The 12401-nt window shown below is 38.7% G+C and overlaps 1 pseudogene; it reads right to left on the bottom strand.

The window, feature by feature from the left end:
- Nucleotides 1–296: 296 nt before the first annotated feature.
- LOC124984061 (uncharacterized) lies at nt 297–390 on the bottom strand (annotated as a pseudogene).
- Nucleotides 391–12401: the final 12011 nt, after the last annotated feature.

Here is a 12401-nt window from a genome sequence, read left to right as displayed (position 1 = left end):
GCTGGAGATGTAACTCAGTGGCAAAGTACCTCTGGGTTCAATCCCTAGTACTAAAATACACACACACACACACACACACACACATACGTACACATATATACACATATCTGTAATTAATCTGCCAGAAAATATGATTAGTCCACCAATCTTGCCTTCAGAAATCCCATAGCATGATTCACTTCTTTACCAAGATTGTAACATACTGCAAAAGTTATGAATTTATCCTAGAAACTTGCTCATTGTACTATTATAATCCAAGGAAGATTTGTAGACCTTCCATCAATATTTATTTATTTAAAAGTATGGAACACTTCGTGGATTTGCATGTCATCCTTGTACAAGGGTCATGCTAATCTCTGTATCATTCCAATTTTAATATATGTGCTGCACCATCCAACAGCTTTTATAAAATACTTCATAAGTTCTATCATAAAATGAAAGTATCAAGTACCCAGAGACAAACTAAGCTAGAAATATTGACTGGTTTGCTTCTGGACATTTCTCCTAGCTACTAACCCAAACTAGAAAACTGCCTCTTTTCTTTTTAAGGTGATAGAAGTAATAAACCCTTTGAATTCTCCTCTCCAACAACCTTCTCTATTCAGATACACCCCTCCTGGCACTTCTAGCTCACAAACCAATATCCAGCCCCAATAAAGATGTGGGAGGTACTGGCGAACTACTAGCCTTCCTCTGACTCCTTGGCAGTCTCTGATACTTGAAGCAACAGGAAGGGCATGTGACACAAAGACAGGCTCCATACTTGACGTCCATAGTTGGGTATACAAGAATCATACTAGGTTCCATCCCATGTGGTATCCAAGTTGAGGGATGGTGTCTGCTTTATCCCTGGCTCTGTAAACCCTAACAACTTATCAACACATGCATCCACATTCTTGCCCACGAAGACAATCACTATATACAGCCAATGCTTACAAAATCCCGGAAGAGAAAGAATGTATTCCATGTTGATTTCATAAAAACAGAATCCTGGCAGGATAAGATGGCATAATTTATGTAGGAACTTGAGTGGAGTTTAATAAAAGAATGGTTTGCAAAGGTGAAACAGGGCTTAAGGGAGCCAAAAAGTGAAGAGCTAGTTACAGCTCAAAAGCTGTCACCATCTCTGGAAAGTGTGATTACCAGGACCTGGAGAGGTTAGCTACAGAGAGAGAGAATTTATCACACCATTGGGGAGATGGGCACAAAGCCTGGCTAGCTTGATACATAGCAAGCTGTTCTAATCTTTGGACCATGAAATCTGCACAGCACAAATAACCACCTTTGATTAGTAATCAAATATAATCTGTCCCCAGGGTTTTAAAGCCGTCATGGTGCATGAAGTTTGGTTTCTTTTTCTGCCCAATTTAAATCCTGCAGGGCTTCATGTACCCTTTGTCATACATGAGATCTCAATAAGAAATTAAGCCAAGAGGGATAAAGAACATTGGAACAGTGAACTACAGAAGTTAGTAAAGACTTAACAAAGATCTGTGAAGTTGAACTGGAGTCTTAAGAACACAAAATCAATCAACAGTATAAACAATAAAATTAAAAGGAGCCTGTGGTCATCATCTGTTTATGATACAAGCTCCCACCTTTCATAACTAAGAAGGTTTCAGTGACTACTTATTCCTAATGAAATGTTTTCACATTGTCTTCATAAAGATGAGATTTCATACATATATATACTGCAACACAGACATGACAGTAACCTACCTAACAATGAAAACTGAAGTTCAAAATTGCATCCTGTGTTTTGAACTGCTGTCCAATTGTCCTGTCATTATAATGTATTCAAGGTACATGGCTATTTTTTTTTTTTTTTTTGGCACAATTCCTGGCCCTCTCATTCAGACTTCACTGGACATTGGTAATTCTCAGTTATAAAGTTATTCCAGGTGCTGGGTGTATAGCTCAGTGGTAGAGTGCTTGACTACCATGTGGGAGGTCCTGGGTTCCATCTCCAGCACAACACATACACACATAAAGTTATTCCAGATGATCCAGTATATAAAAAGTTGTACTATACCTCTGAGAATTCATGAACCTCAATTTGAGAAGTTGCTGTAGCCAGTCTCAGAGATACTGGTTCTCAACAAATAGAGATCACTTAAGCTAAGTGGTTATCTTTAACACTTGACATAAATATAGCACCCTTCTAATTATATTGTGTAAACATTATGTACTTTTGTGGGCAGGTCAAACTCCATCAATCAAGTCTACATGCACATGCCTGTGTATTCACTTGCCCTGAATTCTGGGGATAAGAAGGTAGGTTTTTGGGAAGTGACTCCAGTAAGTAACTCCAGTTTATCTCTTCCTCTGACTCCAGTTCCTGTTGTTTACGTTTACTCTTTAGTAACTAGGCAAATATAACAGGGTTGTTCAAACTCACTGTCATCATTATGCCCCAGAAAACCCACTCTATAAAGTAAAGAATACATTTTTTTTTTGTACAAGGGATTGAATCAAGGGGTGCTTTACCACTGAGTTACATCCCCAGGCCCCATCCCCAACTTCTTAAAAAATTTTGTGACAGGGTTTTGCTAAGTTGCTAAGGATCTGATTAAATTGCTGAAACTAGTCTCAAATTTGCAATCCTACCTCAGCTTCCCGAATTATTGGGATTACAGGCGTGTGCCACCACACCTTGCAGGAACATCTTTTATGATGGAAGATAAGATGTTTAAAAATACTAGATCGGGCCCTGTGTGATGGCACATGACCATAATCCCAGTGACTCAGGAAGCTGAGGCAGGAGGATTGTACTTTGAAGCCTGCTTCAACAACTTAGTGAGACCCTGTCTCAAAATTCTATAAAGGAGGGCTAGGGATGTGGTTCAGTGGTAAAGCACCTATGGGTTCAATCCTCAGTATCAAATAAATAAATAAATAAAGAGTTGGGGGCTAGGGGTATAGTTCAGTACTGCAAACAACAAACAAACTAGATCAGAAAATAAGTCACAATAAGCCAGGTATAATGACAGGTCAGATTACTTTACATTAACTGGCAAGAGTCCACATCTTGTTTCCTCTCGTGGATATTTTTGAATTGTAAAATCAGAAGGAGAATTGGTCTGATATATAAAGGAAGTTGCAAGAAATGCTCTTTTTGCCACAAACAACTACTTCCTCTTTGGTGAGGCAGTGTAGTGGTGTGACGAGGAAACTAAACTAGGAGGCAGAATGGTTTAAAATTTAGCAGCATCTCTGTGACCCTTGGTCAAATCATTTGTGCTCAGTTGTAGAACGCTTCCCTAATGTGTGTGAGGCTCTGGGTTTGACCACCTGCCAGCACTGTGAAACAAAACAAAACAAGTCTGATAAGGTGTTTAGGTCTGATAGGGACTTCTCAAAGTTATTCTACAACTCATGGGGTAGAAAAAACATGTGAGAACAACAAAAAAATCTTCTGAAATGAAATTATGAGGCTTACTTTTCAGTTACTTGACCTCTTCATTTCTACTTTGATACTCTACCTCAGCTATAGACTTCCGGGGTTCCCACTTTCCTGGTTGTACACTCGGCATTTGCTATCAATTGTAGCTACTTTGATTTCAAAATAATTAATCCACCCTGTTTCAGACGACAAGATACTCTTCTTCTTATACTTTGTTTAAGTACACACCAACTACTTATTTAATAACCTTATCAAGATTTGCAGTTCATTGTCCTCCATACTTTTTGCAACCTACCACCACTGTCCTTTCTTCATCCCCCTTCTCTCATCTAGCTTTCTTGCCCCTCAGTCTTTTTCTTGCTTCCAGTTGCCAAAAATCTATAACCAGCTAACTTCTAACCACCAGCATTCTCCATGCATGCACCTGAGCAGTCTTGGAGAACACTCTTGGAGAATGTCACTCAATAAAGCAGATGAGAGACTATATATTTGTGATCACTATATGAAGCTGGGGGCATAACTGTTACGCCACCTGCAATTCCCCTCAGTGCTTGACAAGGATTCCACTGAGTAAAAAAGATGTTTTTCAAAGTCTCATCTCATTGGGAATTTGGGTTGCGGGCTTTCCTTCCTTGCTTGCTTAATATGTGTAGGTTTACTATTAATATTTTATGTGTTTTCCCTGAAAATAGGGGTCTTAACAGAACCAGGGTTAGAACATAAAAATCAGACTTCTTATGGAACAGTGATTTCAGATTTAGTCATTTGTTATGAAACTCTGAGTAACCAAGATTGCTATGAGAAAATACAAAAACAGATTGTAGCTGCCGATCCCCTGTTGACTACTCTCAGATGACCTGAAACACGTAGGCAAATAATTCCAGCCCCATCAGGAAGGAATAACAGGAACAGAAGAAATAAAGTGTTCCTCAATGTTAAGTGCACACAGTATAATATCATATATTTGTTAGCTTAAATGTCTAGCATTTATTAACTACAGCAGTAGTCATACGACTGATGTTTATTCAACCCTACTGAACTTGCTTTAACCTTTATGATCAGTTAAATATTAATATGTCTTATTGTTTAGTTATAGGTTATCATAAGTAAATAATTACTAAAATAATTAGAATACTTCATTGTCTAGTCTAGTAATGATCATACAAAATATTTTTGTTTTTCTCCTTGTGACTTCTTCCTGTTCTGAAAAAACATGTGTAACTGCCTACCTTTTAATGTATAAAAAGCTGGCTGGGAAAAATAAAATTTAGAACATAGCATCCATTCCTTGAGTTTGTGTTGCTTTGTTCTCCTCCTAGCCTACGCCTACTCCATCACCTGTGACCACTACGACCCCTGCTAGGGCTGGACCCCGGCACATAACTCTGTGGGAAAGGGGTACTTAGCATGTGTGAGGCCCATTGCTGAATCCTCAATATTAAAAAAAAAAAATGACCACTATATGTCTAGGACCACCTCTACAGTGTAGTGAATCTGCTCTCTTTCTCTTTTCTTTGTTTTGTTTTTGCTGTGCTGGGAATTGAACCCAGGGCCTCATGCTTAAGAGACAAGCACTCTACCAACTGAACTATCTCCCCAGCCCTTCTGCTCTCTTTCTCTAGGAAACAGGAATTCTTGTCAACTCTTCCCCCTGGGGTATAGGATAAAAAGATGAGTGATTATAATCTGGTAGAGAGAAAAGTACTAGGTATGGCATAGAAACTAGAAATTATATATTTGACTGTAAAACATTTAAGTTTTCTTTCAGAAAAAAATTATAATCAAAGTCAAAACTGTGGGGAAAATACATATACCTCTAACATATAAAGCTCTCTTACAAATGAATACAAGTGAGATAACAAACCAGTGGAAAATGGACAAAGGATAATAACAGACAATTCCTAGAAGAGCCATAAATTGTCAATGAACACACACACACACACACACATATACACAAAATGTTGGGGATTTTTTTTTCCTCTTCTGGGTTGAATTATTTGTGTACTGAATTCCAGATATTCCCCCTTTCCTGACTGAGCCTATCATTTTGGTGTAATAAACCCTCTGGTAGCTTCCTGAGAAAGGGATCACAGGAAGTAATTTTTTGGATATTTACATGTTGAAAATATCTTTATTCCCTACTTACATAAATAGTTTTAATAAGTACAGAAGTCAAAGCTGAGAAACATTTTTTCCTTAGATTTTAAAAAAATCTTTAGTTGGTAATGGACCTTTATTTTATTTATTTATACATGGTGCTGAGAATCGAATCCAGTGCCTTGCATGTGCCAGGCAAGCGCTCTACCAATGAGCCACAACCGCAGCCCTCTCCTTGGAATTTTAAAGGCATGGGTCCAAAGTCTTCTTGTTTCCAGTGTTGGTCTTGAGAAGTCTGACAGGAATCTTTTCTTTTTTCTCCCCAGTACTGGGGAAAGAACCCAGGGGTGCTGTACCATTAAGTTACGTCCTCAGTCCTTTTCTAAATTTTATTTTGAGACAGGGTCCCACAAAGTTGCCTACGACGGCCTTGAATGAGTGATTCTCCTGCCTCAGCCTGCCAAGTAGCTGTGATTACAGGTATGAGCCACCATGCCCAACTCAAACATTTTTAGAGGTCTGTTTTCGTTAGTAGTGTGTCCTAGGCTGGAGTTGTATATTCACATTTGGTCTAACTCACATTTTTTGGTTCTAAATTTTATGTACCCCATTGTGAAACAATGTTTATTGTTTTACTAATTATTTAGAAAAGTACATTTAATTTAATTTTTAAAGCTTAAAAATTAAATTCTGTGAAATTAAATCCAAGCAAATAAAGCAGAAGATAAAGAAGACATCAAAGAAGCTATAAGAGGTAAACTGGGTCATTTTAGAGTTAGATTTTTATTGTCACGATAGGTAAGAAATTACTTATTTTGACCAGGTGTGATGGCGTGATACCTGTAATCCCAGCAGCTCGGCAGCCTGAGACAGGAGGATGGTAAATTCAAGACCAGCCTCGAAATTTACCGAGGCCCTAAGCAACTTAGTGAGACCTTGTCACAAAATAAAAAATAAAAAAGGACTGGGGATGTGGCTCAGTGGTTAAGCACCCTGGTTTTAATCCCTTGCACACACACACACATATACACACACACACACAATTACAAAGTTTGGGCTAGAGGTATAGAACACTTGCCTAGCACACATAAAACCTGGGTTTGAGTCCTAGCACTGGGAAGGAGAGAAAGAGAAAAAAATTACTTACATCCATATTACTGCAGAACAGTTGTAATCCTAGTTTCCCCATTATCTAAGGTGACTGTGTATTAGACTATATCCAGTGGAACTTGGCTTTTTCCACTGGGTAATGGAATTACCTCAAAGCTTCCCTAGTCCTTTTGATGCCAAATCACAACTACAGGATTCATGATTAGAATGAGAATGTTGATCTATAAAAGAAGGAAACTTGGGGCTAGGGTGTAGTCCAGCGGTAGAGTTCTTGCCTAGCATGCATGAAGCCCTGGGTTCAATCTCTAGCATCACTAAAAGGAAAAAAGTAAATTTTATTTCAGTCATAAAATTGCCGATCTATTTCCCATAAAACATGGATTTCCATAAAATATGGATAATCAGTATTATTTCCTGCTTTAGCCTTGTCCAACTTAGCTTGATTTCTGATTCTGGTTCATGAATTTGAACCAAAGTAGGAACACCCAGAAATATTTTCCCTGTGCCTGTGGTAGCTGAAAGGTTGACTGTAGGCTTGGCATGTGTGGGGTCCTGAGTTTGGTTGACAGTAATAAAAAAGAAAAATCTGCAGAGACTCTCTTAAAAGTTTTTAATACCATCATGAATCTTGTCTTTTCTGGGGACTGAACTCAGGGTCTCAGAAATGCTAGGTGAGCACTATGCTGCTGAGCTATATCCCCAGCCATCCACCATGAATCATTCAGGTAGTCCAGATAACACACAGCACAATTTTTTTTTTTTTTTGGTTTTAGGGATTGAACCCAAGCATGCTTTACCACTGAGTTACATTCCCAATCTATTAAATTTTTTTATTTTAAGTTTTCTAAGTTGCTTCGGGTCTCACCAATTTGCTGAAGCTGTCCTGGAACTTGTGAACCTCCTTTCACTGATCTTCCCGAGACCCTGGGATTGTAGGAGGGTGCCATCATGCCTGGCTATAGAACACAGTTTAGCAAATACAAGCTTAGAAAGTATTTTTAAATATCGATATGAGTACTTGATAAGCATATCAAATAAATATTCACCAATGTTTGCCTTGTGCTTTACATCAATGAGTGAACAGGTGAACTAACATTGTAATTATAAAATGTCAGTCATCTTGGATAACTTCTTCTCCTGTACTCCCATGTTCAATATATCACCTCCTTAATTTTACATCCTAATAAGTCTCTTGATTCCATTCATTTTTCTCTATATCCATTGCCTTAGCCTGATGTCATTTGTTGCTTGTCCTACAAGGAAAGGCAAGATATGAGGAGAGGGAGATTACTAGGCATCCAGTTTGTGGTTTCAGTAACAGCACAATGAAGTCATTTTTCAAAATGAAGAATATCAAGTTTTATTTATTATTTATTTATTTATTTATTCTACTTATTTATTCTACTTATTTGATCTACTCGGGATCAAACCCAGGACCTCAATCATGCTAGGCAAGCACACTAACACTGAGCTACATCCCAACCCCTTCTTACTTTATTCTGAGACAGTCTCACCAAGTTGCCAAGTCTGGCCTCACACTTGTGGACCTTTTGCCTCAGCCTCCTGAATTGCTGAGATTACAGGCATGTGCCACCATACCTGCAAGAATATAAAAAAAATTTTTTTTTTCTCTTGGTGCTGGGGATTTAGCCCGGGATGCTTTGCCACTGAGCAACATCCCCAACCTTTTTTGTCATTTTTTATTTTGAGACAGGATCTCTCTAAATTGCCAAGCCTGGGCTCGAACTTACAATTCTCCTGCTTCTACCTCTCAAGTTATTGGGAAGAATACCAACTTTTTTAGAAAATGAGTAGTTTATATATATGGATTCAGCTTCACATGATTGAAGACTTCTTGACAGGTAAACTCCTATCCCCCTGGTTAGTGTAAAAGGGACAAAACTGTGAACATTTTTAGATTTTCTGACATATAGACAGTGTCTCTTGTATTTTTTTTTCATTTTTCTTTTCTCTCTCTCTCTCTCTGTCTCTCTCTTTCTCTCTTTTTCAGATGGTGTCTTGTTGCATTGTCCAGGCTGGCCTTGAACTCCTAGACTCAAGAGATCTTCCCACCTTAGCCTCCCAAGTAGCAGGGACTACCTATTGTTTGAATAGTTCTAAGTAATTATTTTTCTTTTGCAGTATTGACAATGGAACCCAGGTCTCACACATACTAGACAAGAGTTCTACCACTGAGCTATGTCCCTATCCCTTTAAAAAGGTTTTTTTTTTTTTTTTTTTTAACTTGATACAGGATCTCACTAAGTTGCCCAGGCTAGCCTCAAATTTGTGATCTTCCTGCCACAGTCTCCCAAGTAGTTTGGATTACAGGAGTATGCCACCATGTCAGGCTTAAATAATTCAATTTTCATCATTTATTAAATGATTGCTGTACATAGGTGGGTCATATAGTAGATACCCACATGTGTTGGGAATATAAGGCCAGAAAGGCAAGTCTAATGGACTTAATATAATGCTGAGCTGTGAGATGGAATACTGGGGTCGGGGAGTCACTTTGGTAAGAGTACTGAATGTGAGGCCAGGCATGGTGGCACATGTCAGCAATCCTGGCAATTTTGGAGGCTGAGGCAGGAAGATCTTAAGTATGACACCAGCCTCAGTAACCTAGCAATACCCTGTCTCAAAATACAAAAATATAAAGGCTGGGGATGTAGCCTTGTAGAGTGCCCCTGGCTTCAATCCCTAGAATAAGGGAGGTTGCGGGGTGGAGAATAGTAGAGAGAGAGTGTGGTGGTGCATGCCTGTAATCCCAGCAATTTGGGAGGCTGAGACAAAGGATCAAAAGTTTGAGGCCAACCTCAGCAACTTAGTAAGAACTTGTTTCAAAATAAAAAATGAAAAGGGCTGTAGATGTGACTCAGTGGCAAAGTGCCCCTGGGCTAAATCCCAGGTACAAGTTGGGCACCATGGCGCACTCCTGTAATCCCAGAGGCTCCGGAGACTGAGGCAGAGGATCTTGAGTACAAACCCAGCCTCAGCAAAAAGTGAGGCGCTAAGCAATTCAGTGAGACCCTGCCTCTAAATAGAATGCAAAATAAGCCTGGGGATGTGGCTCAGTGGCTGAGTGCCCCTGAGTTCAATCCCTGATACCACACCCCTCTGTCCCCCAAAATTCCTAGTACAAAAAAAAAAAAAAATAACAACAACAAAAAAACAAGTAGTAGGTATGAAAAGACTTTCATTTAAAACCACCAGAGATGAAGGCATCAGAATGGGTGTGTTTCGGCAGGAGGAGAGTTAAAAAGATTGAGAACATTTTTACCTTGTTCAGAGATTAGTTAAGGTTCAACCCAGATTATCCTTCTAGAAATGTTATGACCATCAGTATAGAATTATTTGATAAATAGCTATTTCAAGTTTTGGGCCCTTCCAATATTGTTTCATAACTTTATTTCTCCTATAGTTCTTATATTGCTTATCGTTCACAGTTTGTGTGTGTTCACACATGTGCCATGCTGGGGAGTGAACCCAGGGTCTCACACTTGCTAGGCAAACTCTCTGAGCTACAACCCCAGCCTGCCCCCACTTTTTTCTCTATTTTCTATTTTGAGACAGGGATTAAGTTGCCCACACTGGCCTCAGACATGTGTTCCTTCTACCTCAGTCTGCCAGGTAGGTGGAATTATAGGTATGTGCCTCCATGACCATGTATCACTCACATTTTTATGACTTATCTATACCAAGTTCCCAAATCACAAATTTATTTATTCAAATTAGCAAAATATTTTAAAATGCAGAGATAATAAAATGATAGAGACAAGTAGTTAGGATGTGGAGTATGGACAAATATATTCAACACAAGGCAAAGCTACAGACATACATAAAATTCAGCTTTCAGGTTAGCGGGGGTAGCTCAATGGTAGAATGCTAGTTCAAGACCCTAGGTTCAATCCCCAGCACCAAAAGCAAAAACCAAAATCTTAGCTCTCAGCTTCCTCCAAACCAAATGAATTAAATTTTAAAAAACAATGGTTTGATACTGGGGATGCAGCTCAGCAGTAGAAGGCTTGTCTAGCATGTGCAAGGCTCTGGATTTGATCCTCAACACTACTAAAAAAATAAATAAGAAAGATTGAAATATAATGATTTACATTGTTTTTGTTTTGCATAATAAAGGAAATATAACATTCATATGAGAAATCATGTCCTGTCTTTGAAAATTTTTCCTAATACAAATTTTTTGTAAGAGCAATTGACAAAGTGTATCTTTCACATAAGTTTTTTTTAAAAAAACTATAGATTAGTTGTCATATGGACAGTTTCATATTCCCAGCCTTTTTTAAGGCTCCAGAAAGAGATTGCCCTATTGTCAGACCAACCCAGGAAGGGCATGCCAGGCAAATGACTGAGCTTATCTCACGCCATTATCAAAGTCCATGATATGCTTGCTGTTGCATATTGTGAATGCCTCAGGACAATAAAAGCACATTGATCCCATTCTGCCAGGGTTTTTCCTTTCTGAGCCTGGCCAAGTTGCACAAGTTGCAGCTTCCTAGTTTCCTCAATGTGGCAGGCACTCTGTTCTCTGAATCACTTTCTTCTTTCTTTCTAGGCAGCAGCACAACTTTGTTTCTCAGCCTCCTTTATAGTTAGGTGGAGTTACATGACAGATTTTCGATCAGTGGAATGGGGCCAGAAAATGACGTTTGTCAGTTCTTGATCCTAAACATACTCTTTCACACTAGTTTAATGTTCCCCAGCCTATTCTGTGTTGGCTGAAAGTACAGAATTCAGTAAGTGGACTCTAAGACCCAACAGTTCTATCTAACTTACATTAGACTGCAATGAAAACAAGAAATAAATCTTTTTTTTTTTTTTTTGGTGCACATATGTTAAGCTACTCAGATTTGGGAGTGGATATTACAACTGTAAATCATCCTATAAATGCTGATAAAAATCATTTATTAAATTGTGTTCTGATACAGATGTTCTGATGTGGAAAGAAAGAAAAATATGCTACTTTGTCCTTTCTTTCCCTCTAGCTATGTTCTAGAAGTTGGCTCCCTATAATTATTTGTCCTCAAAGTACAGAAAAATTCCCTTATAGGGAACCCAACATGTCTTCTAATGAGTTTCACTTCCTGAGATTCAAATTCTCAACACTGAACCATAGCTGGCCTGTGTGACCAATTAAAAAAAAAAATAGGGTGTGATTCCAAGACTAGGCTATTAAAGACATGGATATCCACCTTGCTTTCTCTTAGACTACTTATTCTGCAGGAAACCAGCAGCCATATCACAAGGACGTTCAAGCAGCTCAGTGGAGAGAACTACATGGCAAGAAGCTGAGATTCATTAACCACCAGCACCAATTTGTCAGCCACATGATTGTGCCATCTGGGAAGCACCTATTCTAACCTCAGTGAAGCCTGCAAACAACTACAGTCCTGGCTCACACCTTGACTACAATTCTTGGGAGACCCCTAGGCCAAGCACACACTCCTGAATTCCCAAGCCTCAGAAACTGTGACAATAAATATTTATTGCTTTAAGATACAACATTCAAAGCAAAAGATATAAAGTTTTAGGGTAATTTGGAATATGGCAGACGGTTACACAATATATGATAATGTTGCTTCTGAAAATTTCTGGATTCTTCTCTCTCTTTTTTCTTTTTTCCAGTGCTACAGATCAAACCCAGAGTTTTGTACATGCCAAGCAAGTGCTCTGCCACTGAGCTTCATTCCCATCCCCGATTCTGAACGGCACTCACTCCTTGGTGGGTCAACATTGCTTGTTCTTAAAATAGCATGCATAGGAATAATTCTAT

Source organism: Sciurus carolinensis, chromosome 4 (assembly GCF_902686445.1).
Source record: "Sciurus carolinensis chromosome 4, mSciCar1.2, whole genome shotgun sequence".
NCBI lineage: Eukaryota > Metazoa > Chordata > Mammalia > Rodentia > Sciuridae > Sciurus > Sciurus carolinensis.
The sequence above is the reverse complement of the archived record's forward strand: the minus strand, read 5'-3'. Positions and strand labels throughout refer to the sequence as shown.